At 33.7% G+C, this 18,455-nt stretch overlaps 1 protein-coding gene across 5 annotated transcripts in view; it reads right to left on the bottom strand.

Annotated features, from left to right (window-relative positions):
• Window positions 1-18,455, bottom strand: part of LOC145690075 (uncharacterized) — a 307,925-nt gene that overhangs the window by 94,498 nt on the left and 194,972 nt on the right. The gene's annotated exons all lie outside the window — the stretch shown is intronic.

The raw sequence follows: 18,455 nt of genomic DNA, 5'->3' as shown, positions 1-18,455 counted from the left end.
ACTGATTCTTTAGAAAGTATGCAGTTACTGCTTCTAACACTGTTTTATAGAACAAGGTAGTTACTGTTTCTGAAGAAGCATGAAGTTATTGTTTCTACAGAAGAACGAAGTCACTGCTTTTGTTAGTGTTTCTATATAAGAATGAAGTCACTGTTTCCATAAAATTTCTTTAGAAGGATGTAGTCACTGCTTTTGTTACTGTTTCTATAAAAGAATGCAGTTATTGTTCCTTTAGAAGTATGCAATTACTGCTTTTGGTACTATTTCTACAGAAGTATGCAGTTACTCTTTATTCAGAAGCATGAAGTTACTGTTTCCTTAACTGTTTATATAGTAGAAGAATGCAGTTACTGCTTCTGGCAGTGTTTTATAGAACAATGTAGTTTACTGTTTCTTAAGAAGCATGCAGTTATTGTTTCTACAGAAGAATGCACTCACTGCTTCTTTCACTGTTTCTCTAAAAGAATGCAGTTACTGCTTCCTCAATTGTTTCTATAGAAGAATGCAGTCACTACTTCTGTTACTTTTTCTATAGAATGCAGTTACTGTTTCTATAAAAGAAAACAATCACTGTTTCTATAGAAGAATTCAGTCACTGTCTCTGTTATGTTTTCTTTGCACGAATGCAGTTACTGCTTCTGTTAATGTTTCTATAGAAGAACGCAATTATTGTTCCTTTGGAAGCATGGAGTTAATGCTTCTGGTACTTTTTCTGTGAAAGAATGCAGTTACTCTTTCTTCAGAAGCATGGAGTTACTTCTCTAACTGTTTCTATAGAAAAATGCATTTACTGCTTCTGGTATTGTTTCTGTAAAGAAATGCATTTCTGTAGAAGAATTTCTTTAGTAGCAAGCAGTTATTGCTTCTCTAACCGTTTCTATAGAAGAATACAGTCACTGCTTCTGTTACTGTTTTGTATAAAAGAACGCAGTTATTGTTTTTATAGAAGAATGCAATCACCGTTTCTGTTACTGTTTCTTTAAAAGTATGCAGTTACTGCTTCTGGTATTGTTTTATGAAAGCATGCTATAAAACAATAATGTTTCTATAGAAGAACGCAATTATTGTTCCTTTGGGAGCATGGAGTTAATGCTTCTGGTATCTTTTCTATGAAAGAATGCAGTTACTCTTTCTTCAGAAGCATGGAGTTACTTCTCTAACTGTTTCTATAGAAAAATGCATTTACTGCTTCTGGTATTGTTTCTGTAAAGAAATGCATTTCTGTAGAAGAATTTCTTTAGTAGCAAGCAGTTATTGCTTCTCTAACCGTTTCTATAGAAGAATACAGTCACTGCTTCTGTTACTGTTTTGTATAAAAGAATGCAGTTATTGTTTTTATAGAAGAATGCAATCACCGTTTCTGTTACTGTTTCTTTAAAAGTATGCAGTTACTGCTTCTGGTATTGTTTTATGAAAGCATGCTGTTACTATTTCTATAGAAGTACAAGTCATTGATTCCCCAATTGTTTCTTCAAAGAATGCAAGGGACACGTAGCTCAGTGCTAAGCGATTACCTCTAGTGCACGGAGTGCCTTATTCAATCCCCATCCAAGTAAATTTGTGGTGGACAACATCATTTTACGTGAGTTTTCTTATGTTATTCATATTTCCTTCTACATTTTCATTCTACGAATTCTTCCAGGGAGTAATCTACACCCCCCAACACCCCCTAACACCCCTCCAAATTTCTTTACACACACACCCCTGGAAGGAAAAGGAATACTCCCCCAAATCCAATTGTATTAATCAGTATCATATAGGTTATTTATTACATCAAGTTAAAAATGGTTTAGCGTTTAGGAAAGAAGGCAATATTCTTATTTATTTCACTTCAAAATACGAAGCGACCTCGTTCTCGTGTACGGCTTCGAGAACCACATGACCTCATTGTTTCGGGCGCTGTTTCGATCAAAACAATTGACAAAACAGACCCGTTCATACCTACCCTACTGGGCTCCGCAGTCGTTTCCGAGATGGACAGATGCAGATGACTGAAATTGGCAACGTCTTGAGCGGTCATTCACCTACCTCCTCCTCAATAAGAAAACATGACAATATAATAACACTGCTCAGCAAGAAATTGTTTATCTTAATATTTCTACATTTACCGAATGATTTTGACGTGCTAATTACGAATCTGATATTAGTTTTTCTCAAATGTCGATTGTTTGGAAGGAATTTTACAAAATCGTCTTTGTTCAAGAACGCCACTTTAGAGGAAGAATTTCAGCCTTACTTCGGCTGTCCATACATGACAACACAGAACAAACTCTTGTGGATTAATTAGCAAGTTCCATTTCATAACATATGCGTTCAATGATTACAAATTTTGAATGCAGCATTTATTTTGAATGAAAATAACTGCCTAGAAAAATATAATTTCTTATTTTTCCCCCTTACTTTTCAAAAAAATATTAACTTTCACTTAAATTAAGTCAGTAAATTTCTATATGACCCCACTTGGATAGCCATCTGCATACAGTATTGAGTAACTACAGTGGTAACTATATTATATGAGTGGCATTTGATTTTATTTCGCCCCCGCCAAGTGAACTTTGTGGTGGACAAACACCGTGTGCGTGGGTTTTCTCGGGGTTCTCCCGTTTCCTCCCACTTTTTTTCATTCCACCATTTCATTCATTACTCATCATCCCCGTCTCCTTTAGCCTAACCGGCATAATCGTGGGACGTAAAACTCAAAGATTTCATTTTTTTCATTTTTTTGATTTTATTTCACTAGGTGCTGTGTGGAAGATAAAATGTCTACAAATAGACGTTGTAAAATGTCAGCAGACTCATTTTGTTATGTTTGTGGATATTACATAAGCCCCAAACAACTTAAACATAACATTGTGCTTGGAACAAAATTATGTGTTGTTTATGAAGTTTACTTTCGAGTGCTCGTAGGTGATCAAGACAAACATTATGCTCCGCATGTGTGTTGCGGTAGTTGCCGCTCTACATTAGAAGGTAGGTTACGGGGAACCAGAAAGTGTATGCCATTTGTTATTCCTCGAATTTGGAGAGAGCCTACTAATCACCAAAATGATTGCTACTTCTGTCCAGTTGACGTGACGCACTATAAAAACAGAAAGAATTGGAGAAAAATAGAATACCACAGTTTATCTTCATCCATTGCTCCAGTTCCATACAGTGACGAACTTTCTGTACCCAAACCACCAGAGATATGGTCATCGGAAGGAGAGCCAGAGGAGTCTTCCGATCTTGATATTAGTTTTTCACATGAAACCAGGAAAAAGGAACCACATTTGCTTAATCAGCAAGAACTTAATGACTTGATAAGAGATTTAGATCTTTCCAAATCAAAGGGAGAACTTCTTGCTTCACGTTTAAATTAGAGGAATTTTCTCCTTCCAACATGTAAAATATCAAAATATAGGAAAATGCATAAGACTTTTTCACAAATCTTCAAAATGGAAGGAAATTTGATTTATTGCCATGACGTTAGTGGTCCATTTGAAGCTATCGGTTTCCCACATCAACCACTGGAGTGACGTCTTTCCATAGACAGTTTATTTAGAAGTTTGAAGGCAGTTTTTTTTTTTCTGCACAATGGAAATTGAATCCTTCTGTACCAGTTGCACACTCAGTCCACATGAAGGAAGACTACGAAAACGTGAAATTATTGTTGGAAAAGTTTGAGTACCAAAAATATAAACTGGATATTTGTGGAGATTTTAAGATGATCGGTTTTCTTCTAGGTTTGCAGAGTGATAATTAAATATTCATGTTTTCCTTGCCTTTGGGATAGCAGAGCTACTGACCGTCATTATACACTCAAGGTGTGGCCAGAAAGGAAACATCACTCACAATATCACATGACCTTTAGTTGAAAGAGAAAAAAAATCTTAGTGCCATCACTCCACATAAAATTAGAACTTGTAAAACAGTTTGTTAGAGCATTAGATCCACATTCTGCAGCTCTTTCTTACATAAGACAAATGTTTCCATAGTTAACTGACGTTAAAATCACAGGTGGTGTATTTACTGGCCCACGCATACGTATGATGCTTGTCTGAATAACTTCAGAATAGAATGACTCGAGAGGAAAGAAGTGCTTGGGAAGCCTTTATGGCGGTAGTGCGAGGTTTTCGTGGTAAAAATAGGAGTGAAAATTATAGGCAGTTAATAGATTCTTTGATTGACCTATATCGCAATTTGGGTTGTAGAATATCGTTGAAATTGCATTTTTTGTTTTCTCATCTTGATTTTTTCCGTCCAAATTTATCAGATGTGAGTGAAGAACATGGTGAACGCTTTCATCAAGCCATTGAACAAATGGAAAGAAGATACCGAGGGCGCTGGGACACCGCGATGTGGGAGATTACATTTGGACATTGATTTCTGATTACAAATCAGCTTCGCAGAAGCGAAAAAGCAAGCGTGCTCATTTTAAAAATGTTCTGCATTATGTGCTTGTAGTGAAAGTGGATATATTTTTGCTAAGTTTTTTAAATATTTTTGTACGCTATGTTCATACTCCATATTGACTAAAAGTTAATTCTGCATAATTTCTTCAGTCAAGCATATTGTAAGGCTCTGAATTCCTCTATAAAAATCAAAACCGGGCCAAAACTGCAGCTTACGAAAAGTGTTAGAAATATTATATATTTTAGTTGAAAATAGAGGTTATGAACTATTACACGGAAATGAAAAATGACTTTTTTCATTTTTCTGTGTCAAGCTCCAGTTGATTTCATAACCAAATTTCTAATTTTGTCCCCAACATATTGTGCCGTCTTCTGAATACCAATTTAAACCTTACAGAATCAGTTTTTGATCAAAACAATATCTGATGTAATTTGACTAACTGTACAAACAGTGTTGCCAACTCCAGAAATAAAAAATACCTAATTTTGACGAAAAATTAAGAATTTTCTCAAAATTTGCTGAATAAATTTTCTTTCGCATGTAATATTGCAAATAAACTTACACAGTTTAACAGCCTGTTCCTTTGCTTAAAAAGCAAAGCATAACAGGTTGTGTTAGGGCAAATCGTTTTTAGTTATAACGCTTTAACGAAAAATAGAGGAGAAATTCGACAAATTATCCAATTCCTAAGGGTTAAAGTCGAATTTTAAGGCGAGTTTTGATATTTCGGGAAAATTAATGTTATGCACGTTATTAGTATCACCCAACGGTATTTAAAAAAGAAAAGAAATCAGATAAACATAAAGTTGGTCAAAATTTGTGACCCGTTGTAATAAGCCTATACCAGGTTCAGTTAGTAAGTGCCACTCTGCAAGTGGTGTATCAACGGACGGAAGTTAGAAGGTATAGTCAAAACGTTTTTAGAAATGAAGAGATCGGTCGAAGTAAGAATTATATACATATTTTAGACTGAGTTTACTGTTATGCAGGAACGCATTTGTCGCTAGCTTAATTTTTTGTAAAGTATATTTTTATTCACGTAAATTCAATGAGCGGATTGCTAAAATTAGACTAAAATTAAGAAAAAAGACAAAACAGAAAGATACAAAATATTTGTAAATTGAAAAAACTGGATTTCTAGAAAACAATTAGATCAATGAATAATTTTCTTATGCAAGATATTCAGAGCCAATAACGTAGCCAGGAAGGGGCAGGCGCGAAGATTAAGAGATCAAATAATATTACAACCATTAACGTTAACAACAGGGTTAGAACATTAAAATAATGAAATTGCAACTATGTACAGTATTCATGACTAAACGTATGTGATTTTAGCATGGGACGAGGGAATTTTTTCCAAATTAAAATAAAAAAAAAAACACTCACTAAAACTTGCTGGTGGTGAATAAATTAAAATAATGGCAAAATTTTGCAAAATGATTACAATAATTCGTATGTAATCAATTCACATGTAATTACTGGGTAAAATAGTGGTGGTTAATTCCTAATACAGTGAAACCCCTCTTAACGGGCACCTCTCAATAGTGGACACCTTCATAAGAGGACAAACTTTCTTATTCTTCCATGCCATAAATATATGTGGTGTGGTGTTATGAGAGAACCCTTCCTTTTGGGACACCTCTCATTTACGGACAAATAATCGTGTTCCACTGAGTCCGTTTTGAGAGGTTTCACTGTATTACTTAGTTTAATAATAATAATAATAAAAGCTCAAATGTGTGAACTTGCTTTATTCAACCTACCACTGCGAAGAGCTGATATTATTATTATTATTATTATTATTATTATTATTATTATTATTATTATTATTATTATTATTATTATTATTAGTAGTAGTAGTAGTAGTAGTAGTAGTAGTAGTAGTAGTAGTAGTAGTAGTAGTAGTAGTAGTAGTATTGCAATAGTTGCAAAACAAAATATACTGTTTTCTTTGAGTTTGTTTAAAAATGTATATCACTATCCTGAAAGCACCCCCCTTTTATTTTGAACACTCCCCCAAGTAAAAGTTTCTGGCGTACTTACTGAATTCTTCCATCATCATTAATTTGCTTTAATCGTGCGTCTCCCTTAGCCTAACGGTCATAATCGTGGAACGTTAAACTTAAGAAAGATTTTTAAAAGAATGCACTCACTGGTTCTGTTATTTGTTTATAGAAGAATGTAGTGTCTATTTCTTTAGAAGCATACAGTTATTATTTCTGCAGATGAATATAGCCACTGTTTGTATTATTCTTTCTATAGAAGAAGGTAGTTACCGTTTCTTTAGTTTTTCTAGTTAGAAGAATACAGTAACTGCTTCTGTTAGTGTTTCATCGAAGAATGTAGTTAGTGTTTGTATAGAAGAATATAGTTACTGTTTCTATAGAAGAACGCAGTCACTGCTTCTGTTACTGTTTCTTTAGAAGAGTGCAGTCACTACTTCTAATACTGTTTTATAGAAGAATGTAGTTACTGTTTCCTTAGAAGCATACTATAATTGCCTTTACAGAAGGAAGCAGTCAGTCACTGTCTCTATAGAAGAATGTAATTACCGCGTCTGTTACTGTCTCTACATAAGAATGGAGTTAATGTTTCTATAGAAATATGCAATTACTGCATCCCTAACTTCTATTTCTGTAGAAGAGTAGAATCACGGCTTTTCGTTTTTCTATAGAAGAATGCAGTTACTGTTCCTATAGGAGAATGCAGTTATTGTTCCTTTAGAATCATGGAGTTACTGCTTCCCGAACTGTTTCTATAAAAATTGCAGTCATTGTTTCTGTTACTGTATGCATAGAAGAATGCAGTTACTGTTTCTCTAGATGTATGCAATTACTGCTTCTGGTACTGTTTTAAAAAAGAATACAGATAAAGTTTCTAAAGAAGTATACAGTTACTGCTTCCCTAACTGTTTCTACAGAAAAATGCAGTCGTCATTGGTACTCTTACTGTTTCTATAGAAGAATGCAGTTATTGTTCCTTTAGAAGCATGCAATTACTGCTTCTGGTACTGTTTCTATAGAAGAATGCAGTTACTATTTATTTAGAAGCATTCAGTTACTTTTCTCTTAACTGTTTTTATATTAGAAGAATGCAGTTATAGCTTCTGGCACTGTTTCTATGACAGAATACAGTTACTGCTTCCATAACTTTTTCTATAGAAGAATACAGTCACTGTTTTTGTTAGTATTTCTGTATAAAAATGTAGTTATTGTTTCTATAGAGAAATGCAGTCACTGTTTCTTTAGAAGCATGTCGTTATTGTTTCTGCAAAAGAATGCAGTCACTATTTCTGTTACTTCTTCTATAGAAGTATGCAATTACTATTTCTATAGAAGAATGGAATTACTGCTTCTGTTATTGTCTCTGTAGAAAAATGGAGTTACTGTTTCTGAAGAAATATGCAGTTAGTACTTCTCTGTTTCTGTAGAAGAATGAAGCCTCTGCTTCTGTTCGTGTTTCTATAGAAGAATGCCTTTACTGTTTCTATAGAAGAATACTGTCATTGTTTCTTTAGAAGCATGCAGTTATTTGTTCTACAGAAGAATACAGTCACTGTATCTGTTACTGTTTCTATAGCAGAATGCAAATACTGTTTCTATAGAAGAATACAGTTACTGTTTCTTTAGAAGTATGCAGTTACTGCTTCCTTACCTCTTTCCATAGAAGAATGCAGTCATAGCTTCTGGGAATGTTTTTATAGAAGAATGCAGTTACTGTTTCTTTAGAAGCATGAAGTTACTGCTTCTCGAACTGTTTCTATAAAATAATGCAGCCACTGTTTCTATTATTGTCTGTTAGAAGAATGCAGTTACTATTTCTATAGAATAGTGTAGTCATTGTTTCTGTTACTATCTCCATAGATGTATGTAGTTACTGCTTCTGGCACTATTTTAAAGAAGAATACCGTTACTGTTTCTATGGAAGTATACAATCACTGCTTCCCTAACTGTTTGTTTAAAAGAGTGCACAGTTTTTATTGCTTCCGGTACTGTTTTATAGAGCAATACAGTTACTGTTTCTATAGAAGTATATAGTTATTGCTTTTCTATTCTATAGAAGAATGCAGTTACTATTTCTATAGAAGAATGCAGTGTTTCTGTTGTTGCTTCTTTAGAAGTATGCAATTACTCCTTTTTGGTAGTGTTTCTATAGAAGAATGCATGTTTTCTTTCTTTAGAAGCATGCTGTTACTTCTTCCCTAACTGTTTCTATAGGAGAATGCAGTCACTACTTCTGTTGGCATTTCTATAGAAGAATGCAGTTATTTTCCTATAGAGAAATTAGTTACTGTAAAAGCATGCAATTATTGTTTTTGCAGAAGAATGCGCTCACCGTTTCTTTTACTTTTCTATAGAAGTATGCAGTTACCTCTTCTGTTTGTGTTTCTGTAGAAGAATGCCCTTACTGTTTCTTTAGTTACTGCTTCCCTAACCCCTTCTTTAGAAGAATGCAGTCACTGCTCCCCCTAACTGTTTCTAAAAGAATGGAGTTACTATTTCTTTAGTAGTGTATAGTTACTGTGTCTATAGAAAAATGCATTCGCTGTTTCTGTTATTTTTTCTATGGAAGAATGTACTTATTACTCCTTTAGAAGTATGGAGTTACTGCTTCTGTTCCAAGCGCACTGTTGATATTTGTCGCAGCTAGATATGCAGAATGTTGCAGTTTAAATTCGTAAGGAAAATCAGTTGCAATTTTGTATTTTTCATTGTGGACTTGCACATGATCCTGTTTAAGAATTTACCCCCCCCCCTTCCCTGGCTGACTGTGCAAACTAGCCTCTTTTCTCATGTGTGGAGTCTGTAACGTCATACGCATAGCCTGGATTCATTCTATTCTTTCTTTCTTTTTTCTTTTTACCAAATAGTAATACTATATGACCTACTGTTTAATTCTTTAGCCAATTCTTTAGCACATATGTCTTGGGTTCTCATGTTCTCGGATTCAATGCCTGGTAAGCGCACAGTTTTCCGATTGAACAACTGATTGGATTTAATGTATCATTTCAACACTCAGGCTAAGTGAGATGAAACCCACTGCTTGAAATGGAATGCCTACCACTAGAACCTTTCTATTTCAAGTGTACCTTCGGAAAATATGTGAAACATGCTTCGGTCCCACCTGCGCATACCCTCTTACGGAGGAAATCCTCCCTTTGCTTATGGAAAAGAAGTGAATGACCTGGCTGTGTTGCCAATATGTCATTCAGTCATTTGGTCTTGACGAGTGAAGATCGTAGGCTACTTACAATGCACAGCACAAGACAGTGCACAGTGAAGTCCGTGACATAATTCACTGTGGCAACGCTTTTGCACCGAACAATTGAAAGATCTCGGCCACAACAAATTGTCCTTCCTTTTTCGAGAGAGATACGGGAAAATACATATCGACAATAGCGTTAACAGGGTCACACTTGAAATGCAAAAGGCTCTATTTTTTTTTTTTTAATCAAGCAAATACTACCACTGCGGGATGGAATTCTGGACAGCTTAATTAATCAACTTTATATAATTGAATGTTGATTATTTTTTCTCTGAAAGCAGTTCCTTTTATATAATGCTAGTCGAATGCCCATACTTCGCACTGAGGAAATAAGTTTATAGGAAATATATGAAAGAAAATGTATGAATCTATTTCTTTCCTTCGCTGTAGGATGCGTATTTCAATTGAACCATGGGATGGTAAACACCCAGCTGGATCCAAGTGCTAAATATGTTTACTCGTTTCAGGGGCGGATCCAGGACCGACTTCTGGGGGGGGGGGGCGGTGGGTTATCATATTGCTACTTTTAAGGGCTCCAAAGTTTGGGATGAGTTTTATTTATATGTATAAAATAAGAAAGTTTCCTCTTCTGGGGGGGGGGGGCGATCGCCCCCCCTGACTCGTTTCCATCATTGTTTCACCATTTCCGATGATTTCCTCTTCCTCTGCTGTTCTAAGTGCGTCAACTGATATAGCATGTCTGTTTTCCTTTCCTAAGTTCGTCCGTTTCCTTAATAGCGTTATGTGGTTTATGTTAAAAATCTATACAATCTATATATATAAAAGAGAACGCACAAATCCTTTGTGAACTCATCACGCTAATACGGCTGAACCAATTTCTTTCATTTTTGGGGGGTTATTATGATTTGGACCCTAGATGGTTTTTATCATATCACTTTAATTTTTAATTACCAGTGTCTTGAGATAATTGACCATTCAAGTGTCCATACGTACAAATCCTTTGTTATTAGTTCATCATAGGTAAAAATAAACGTATTTATATGCAACCCGCATGACCATGTGACTCGGCGGGTTAACATAAATGACAGGCGCTGTAAAAATTATCTAAGTAACAACGTTTATTGCGTTCCGGGGTGACCGCAGCGAAGCGGGGTGAACGCTGCTAGTGAAATATATTTTATATGATTTTTTTTTTTTTTAACTTTCGATCAAAATTTGTTGAACAGAGAATATGTATAATGTATAAATTACACAATATTGGAGTAATGAGCTATGTTAGTCTTTTCCTAGACACACTAATTTCATAATAATTTACTACATTCACTTTTCTGTTAAATGTAATATTCCTTTCGAAATTAAACTGAAAAACATGTAGAAGATTTATAAGTAGAGATCTGACTACCGATTTTGAACATAATACCATATTTTCTTTAAAACCTTAGTATTGATGAAATTTTATAACATGCCATCACACTAGGACTACCTAAGATATTCTTGATTGTATTAATTAAAAAAAAAACATTAATTTTAAAATTTTAACAATAACTGATAATCGATTTCGATATCATTGATAAGTGAATCTTCATTTTTCATATATATATATATATATATATATATATATATATATATATATATATATATATATATATATATATATATATAATCAAAATATTTTGGGATTTATTTTAAATAAAAAAATTCATCCATTTTGTGTGTGAATGGGAATGAATTTAAAATACTTATTGCGTTGCCTCTTTGAATGGCAAGGCTTACCCGTTGGAACAGGAAATGTTTGCTCCTAGGGTCCCCTGATTTATTAATTAAAGCTGACCCCAAATTTGTCAAAAATTTACTTGTTTCTTTACTAAAAACACCTATGGTTTCAGTAGCAAAAGCAATGAAAAAATGATCTTCTTTTAATTTGGAATATTTCTAATGCTTTCATTTACTAGCTGCCTCGGCTGCACTTCCTGCTTCCTCGCTGGTTAATGTTATGTATGAGGGTGCGAAAGTGTCTACGCATGTAAAATCCCACACTAGACTTTGGCCTTTTTTCCAGTAAATTTTATATGTAACAATGGAAAACGGATAATATTTAAATGTATAAATTAACGAATCCATTGTTGCAACGTGAACTTTTGAATTCTCACTGATTTCCTTACTATATGGCAAGATTAAATCCCAGTTCAAGTGCAGAAAATAGCTATGTTCAAAAATTTATATCAATTGGTTAAACCGCTAGATCAAGAAAATTTACCAACTGAAACTATTGTATGTTTTCGCTGTTTATCTGAAAAGCATGTTTGTCTGCCGAGTGTCTTTCTTTCCTTCCTTTTGTTTTTTTTATTTGCAACTTCTACATACATTTTGCTGGTTTTTACACTCAGCTTACTGCAATTTAAGCATTTTGTTATTGTTCTATATCAAGTTTATTATTCTTTATCAAATTACCTCTTTAATACTTACTAAATATCAAGTAGTCTATAAAGTATTGACATATTTGTATACGAGATGGTGTTAGTATCCCAAATCTCAGAGTATATGAGTTGCAGCGGGTAAGGCCTAACTCATTCGACAGCTGATAATTGAAGCTAGTAGCTGCGCAAAAAATGTTAGAGTTATTGCAATCAGACGTAAGTTATTTGCTCCGTGAAGATGAACGAACTTTCCGCAAAACTTGGCTTACATTTTACAATTTGTTTTCGATAAAGGCACAAATGCTGCGCAGGTCCTTGAAGAAATTTGTGCTGTTTATGGGTAAGATACGTTATCAAAACCAACAGCCAAAAGATGGTACAGTCACTTTCGTTTTCGATGTCGAAAATACTTCTCTCAGTGGGTGACCAATCATACCGAAAGTGGATGATAGTCTGAGAAAGGTCGAGCAAGACCAACATATAAGCAATTATGCCATTGCCATTCACCCAGACATTAATCCCCAAACAGCGTTAAACCGTTTGGAAAAACCTCGACATTTGGATGACACATGATCTGACTCAAGAACGTTTGCTTAATCGAATTTCTATCTGCGAATCCTCAAACTGGAGAAATTTCTGAAGGGGTTGGTAACAAGATATGAAAAGTAGACAATATACAAAAAAGATCGTGGTCGAACGTGGAGATACTCCACAATTTGTGGCAAATCTCACGCTGACGTCCAGGAAGGTTATGCTGTGGCAATGGAAGAACATCTTGCATCATGAGCAGCTGTCATGAGGCAGAACGATAGATTTGGACCTGCAATGTCGACAATTATTAAAAGTGTATCTAGCAATTCAAAAGAAACGGCCGGAATCGATCAACAGAAGACGTCACATACCAATGTCAAACCACATTTTAATGACCAGTCTGAAATTGGGATAACTTGACTAGGAATGTTAAATACATCCACCATATAGTTCGGATCTGGCACTGTCAGATTATCAGTTGTTTCGGTCTTTCCAAAACTCTCTAAATGATGTTAAGTTAATTTCAAAAGAAGCCTGTGGAAACCAAGTGTCACTTTTTTTTTAAAACCAGGAATCACAGCAGTTCTATAGCGATGAGGTTATGCTATTGCCTGAAAAACTGTAGAAGGTGATCAAACAAAACTGTGTATATGATAATGTTATATAAAGTTTGATAAAGTTATTTTCGAATAACAATAAAAATGTCTCCTCAGTTTTGACTTTCAAAGACTTAATACTTTTTAGACGAATTGATATATTAGGTGATATCAATAAGTTTATTCTGTGTGTTTAAGTAGCTCTATCCAATTTTTATATTTATAAAAGAAATAAAATAATAACGACCACAGGATAGTCCTTGGGAAATTCCTTAACACAGTCTTTTCTTCTTCTGATTTGTATATTTCCATGATATTTTTAATATTACTTCGTGTTTTAACCATCTGTGTCTGATTAATGAGATAAAATTCGAACCACTTAGCTGAAGTTCCATGAATATTACAAACCCTTTCTTTCTTTCTTTCTTTTTTTTCTTTTTTCTTTTTTTTTGAAAGTAAATTATATCGATTTAGCATGTCAAAAGCTTTTGATAAATCAAGAAAAAATACCTCTACCTAGGTGTTTTCTTGCGTCTTTTCTAAATTGAGTTCCCGGTTGTATGGTTTTACTGTTCTTTTGTATAGCAAAGATATCGATCTATTCCCAATTTCCAATGTTTGAAAGTTCTGTTCTTCCATATACGTATGTCAATGGCGGCCAACTTAAAATGTGCTGTGCCTCAAGACCAAACAGGAACCATTTCCTATTTTCTTTGCCCTCCCCCACGACGATGGTTCACTGAATGTGTATAAGACATACCTGGACACACACACACACACACACACACACACACACACACACACACACACACACACACACACACACAAACGCTGTTTCAGCAACACTCCAGGGCCAAAATCAGATACTATTATATTTGCTAATTTTATAGCCAGTTATACCATTTAGGATTTACCAGAGAAAAACTACAGCTACATCAAGCATTACCAGCAGAAAATTCGTGCTGCAACAATTAAATGTGTAATTTAGCTACGAGAATTTAGCTGTAAGATTGCACCCACTACGAAATTCCACTTAGTTTATGTTAAATTTCATCAGAGGGATTGGTTACCCTTATCCCTCAAGGATACAGTTTATTATTGATAACTCGTTGTACAAAAATTACTTATCATGAAAAAGACTAATAGGCTAGGCTTTGTTACAGTAAGCACTCTTTAATCCGGAATTCTATGGCTCGGCACATTCTATAATCTGGCACAGATAGAGCGGCAAAAAGATTCAATTAAATAAATATTCCATCTTTGAATTTAATTTCATAAACTATTGAATTATAAATAAGAACAATATTGTAAACTTCACAGTTACTAGAATGAGGAAGAACTTTGTACAGTAGATTATTTAATGGTTTATAATTGTTATCTAAAGTGATTTATCTTTGGTTTTCCCATTAAAACTATACCGGCATTCGATAATCGGCAAAATCCAACACGACCGAGGTCCCGAATGTGCCGTGTTAAAGAGTGATTATTGTATTTTGTTGGCATATACATCTTTCTATTTCATGAGCTTTGCATGCTTTGGAGTTATTCTCAGTACATTCAAGGGAACACTGTTTTGGTTGCTTCGCTTCCTGAACTCTGTAAGATTTTTCTAATTTTGTATTAAACAATTGTTTATGAAAGTAATAATATCTTCATTCATTCAAAACCAACGCTCAAAACGATTCTCCCCGAAACTACGAAATTGCCCCCGGGCATTTCTGCGACTTTTCTTAGCATGATTAGTCTTTATTTTCACAATAATACTTTCAACCTTGTTTATTGATATTCTTTCACAGGGGAAATCGTCTGCATCATTGCTGGTTCGGCACAATCGATGAAAGAATCTTCTTCTGGTTACTTCTAACATCACATGTATAAGCAACAAAGAGTTTCGCTTGCTCAGCTCAATTATTTAGCGATTAGATAAAATAATATATTAATGCGTGAAACTAAGAACTCTATTATGTAGTTCATATATTTTTCACACTGAAATTCTGATATTGATTTTCCATTGTAAGTAACTATGGCTGAGTAAGTAAATTTTTCCTGACCCGTGACACTGCAAAAATGACTCATTTTGATTAGGTTTAGAAAGAAATATTCTTTAAATCGGTTTCCACCATTCTCATAGCCGCCACGCTTTTCTTTATATATTTTAAATACAGTATAGGCTTACTTTCTTACTATAAATACTTATTATGAGTTAAATTTTCTTTATTTGGAGTACAATAAAATACTATTGGCAAACAATAATTATGTACTAATAATAACAAGTAAACGTAGATCATAATGTGGTCTATATCTCTGATTTTATCTATAACCAAAAAACCTAACTTATTTCTGATAACAAGTAAACATAAATAATAATTTGGTCTATATCTCTGATTTTATCTATAACCAACAAACCTGACTTATTTCTGATAACAAGTAAACATAAATCATAATTTGGCCTATATCTCTGATTTTTATCTATAACCAACAAGCACGACTGATTTCTGATAACAACTAAACATAAATCATAATTTGGCCTATATCTCTGATTTTATCTATAACCAGCAAACCTAACTTATTTCTGATAACAAGTAAACATAAATCATAATTTGGTGTATATCTCTGAATATATCTATAATCAACAAACCTATTTTTAATAACAAGTAAACATAAATCATAATTTGGCCTATATCTCTGATTTTATCTATAACCAACCAAACTAACTTATTTCTTTCTTCTGTAGAATTTGAATGATTGATTTGATTTGTTGTGTTTCTTTCAAAGCATGACGTTTTAACACCTTTCGTCATTCCTCAAGCTTTGATGTTCTTTATCTGTAAAGATAAATTTTCTTTCTTCGGCTTTTTTTCTTATTTTTATTTGTTTTTAATGTCTTGACTCCTTGAGATGTTCTTCATATCTTTTGTGGGCAGCTAAAAAGAAGTTCCACCTGACTCAGATGTAGTAGATCTTCCTGACATTTGGCATAGCTTGAAAGGTTTCCTTGGTTCGTTTTAATTTCCCTGACTTTCACGGTCAGTGCAAGTTCTGTTATACTTATGTACTAGCAGAAATGTCCATTAGTGATGGGAATCTCGAGAGCATATGTAACATAGTGAATATGTTCTTCATCATAACTCAACCTTAGGCACTTAGCTTACGAGCATTGTGTCAATAAACTTCACGTATTTACTATAAGAGTAAGTTGCAGTTGAAGTCAAAACACAGCAACACTTGTCCTCTGGTTTCCTCCCACGTCTGAGTTGGGCTAGTGAGATCGACCTGAAGGTAAACCCGGAGACTAGCGGTATTTGTGTACTTAGGGACAAAATTTTGAAACTGAAGATTTCGTATGTTTTTACCATTGTTAGTTCTAACACTTGTAACCACTACTTCTATTACCAATACATTAGTACTTACAAACCATATACTACAGGAACAAAACGAAAAATATCACTGAGACTACAACGACTCACCAAAGGTAGTCGTCAACCTGGTTCGGCTAATGATATATATAAATCTTGAGTGGTAGTAATTGTTTACACATAAAAATATCTTCAATAATTATATACACTATTATTCTCACCTTTTCTATCGAAATTACAAGTCGATGATCGATATTAAATGGTTTATTAGTTGATACTCTTTTAACGTATTTTCACTCAAACTGTCTTGCAAACATACATGTTGATTAGGTATCCATAAACAACTACCTAGCAACTCATTATACAATAATGTATATATCTTATATATTTTGAAAACATTCTTCTTTTGTTATTTTTAAATTAACATTATATCTGGTATAGTGCTTATGTAGAAGCACTTTCTGCCCAAAAATACAAGTAATTATCAATTTATACAAAGTATCTCGTTGTATAAAATGTCGCCCGACGATGGGACTGAATATAAAAGTTACAAGGGAGCTTGGTTTTTATATTTAAGAACCACTGGTCCGTTTACAAGAACAATATTCCATTAATTATGTCCTATACATTTTGATCGACCCTCGCATATATATATAACATTATTTATTTTCATTCATATAAATATATTTATAATTAATCTTTCATTTCATTATCATTTATCTTTTATGACATTAATATATATATTTTATTATTAAAACGTCGTCGCTTATTTATATAATTAACGAAGGGTACGAATTCAAAATAGTAAGAAGCAATTACATTTCAAAACATGAGTCACCATCATCAAGGGCGCATTATATATTAATTACTTTAGATGATATTCTACAGTATGCATTGTATCAATCGGGCGTCAGAATATAGAAGAATCTTATTCAAGTAGCATATAAGATTGTGCATGAAGACATTCGTCGAATAATTAGCTTAATAGAATGAATCATATACTTAACATAATCTTTGACAATTAAGTTTCAACACAAATCAAATATACTATAAATAACCTTTGCTTTTAATGAATCGAACTATAATTCTTCATATTAACGAGAAAGAATTAAAATCATTTGAAAATTATCATTTGTTGAAACAAATGTGATAAAATATTTATGAGTCTATTAACTAATCTATCAAGTATAGTGCTTGTATATCGAAGTCATAAGAATTGTTTTCATTATTGATATTAACACATAAACTTAAAAATAAATGTTCACAAGAATCTATAGCTGGTATGGGTTTAACCCTTACTTCATTAACTAGAGTCAGTTTAAATTTGTACTAGCATATGATTCTAATAAAGTACATTGTACTGCACTATCATGATTAGGTTCCTCAATATTTTGTACATGTATTGCGTCGTGATTCTGATTTTGATACGAAGTGCCATCTCTTGAACAACGATTATGTCTATACATAGGATTTGTATTCCTGGAATTTCGCCATGTATTTCGATTGTTTTTGTGTCTACTTCGGTTGAGTGATCTGACATAATTATTGTCACGATTGGTTAGGTTAGGTTGATTCCCAACATAGCTTTGCCTATTTTGCTCGTTCTGATTGCTTGAATTTACTCGGTTTAGGTTGTGTTCCGTATCATTCACACTACGGATATGGCCGACTACTGCAGGAAACAGATGTTAATCGAACTCTTTAGTATGGCATTAATTACTCGTCAGAACGACTCTGCATGAGGCCCTTTATGTTTTATCACTGCGCCGCTTAACTGCCTCAGTTCTTTGTAAACTCCTGAAGTGATCGGCAGATTATTATTCTTTATTAGCTGCCTTGGTTTGTGTGTGAGAACTTAAATATGCTGCGTAAGTGCCTAAACCATCAGAATAGATTCTATTATGTGAATGATGAGTTAACTTTTAAAACGTAAAGGT

This window comes from Thermobia domestica, chromosome 7 (assembly GCF_964235325.1).
Source record: "Thermobia domestica chromosome 7, izTheDome1.hap1.1, whole genome shotgun sequence".
In the NCBI taxonomy this organism is placed as follows: Eukaryota; Metazoa; Arthropoda; class Insecta; order Zygentoma; family Lepismatidae; genus Thermobia; species Thermobia domestica.
The sequence above is the reverse complement of the archived record's forward strand: the minus strand, read 5'-3'. Positions and strand labels throughout refer to the sequence as shown.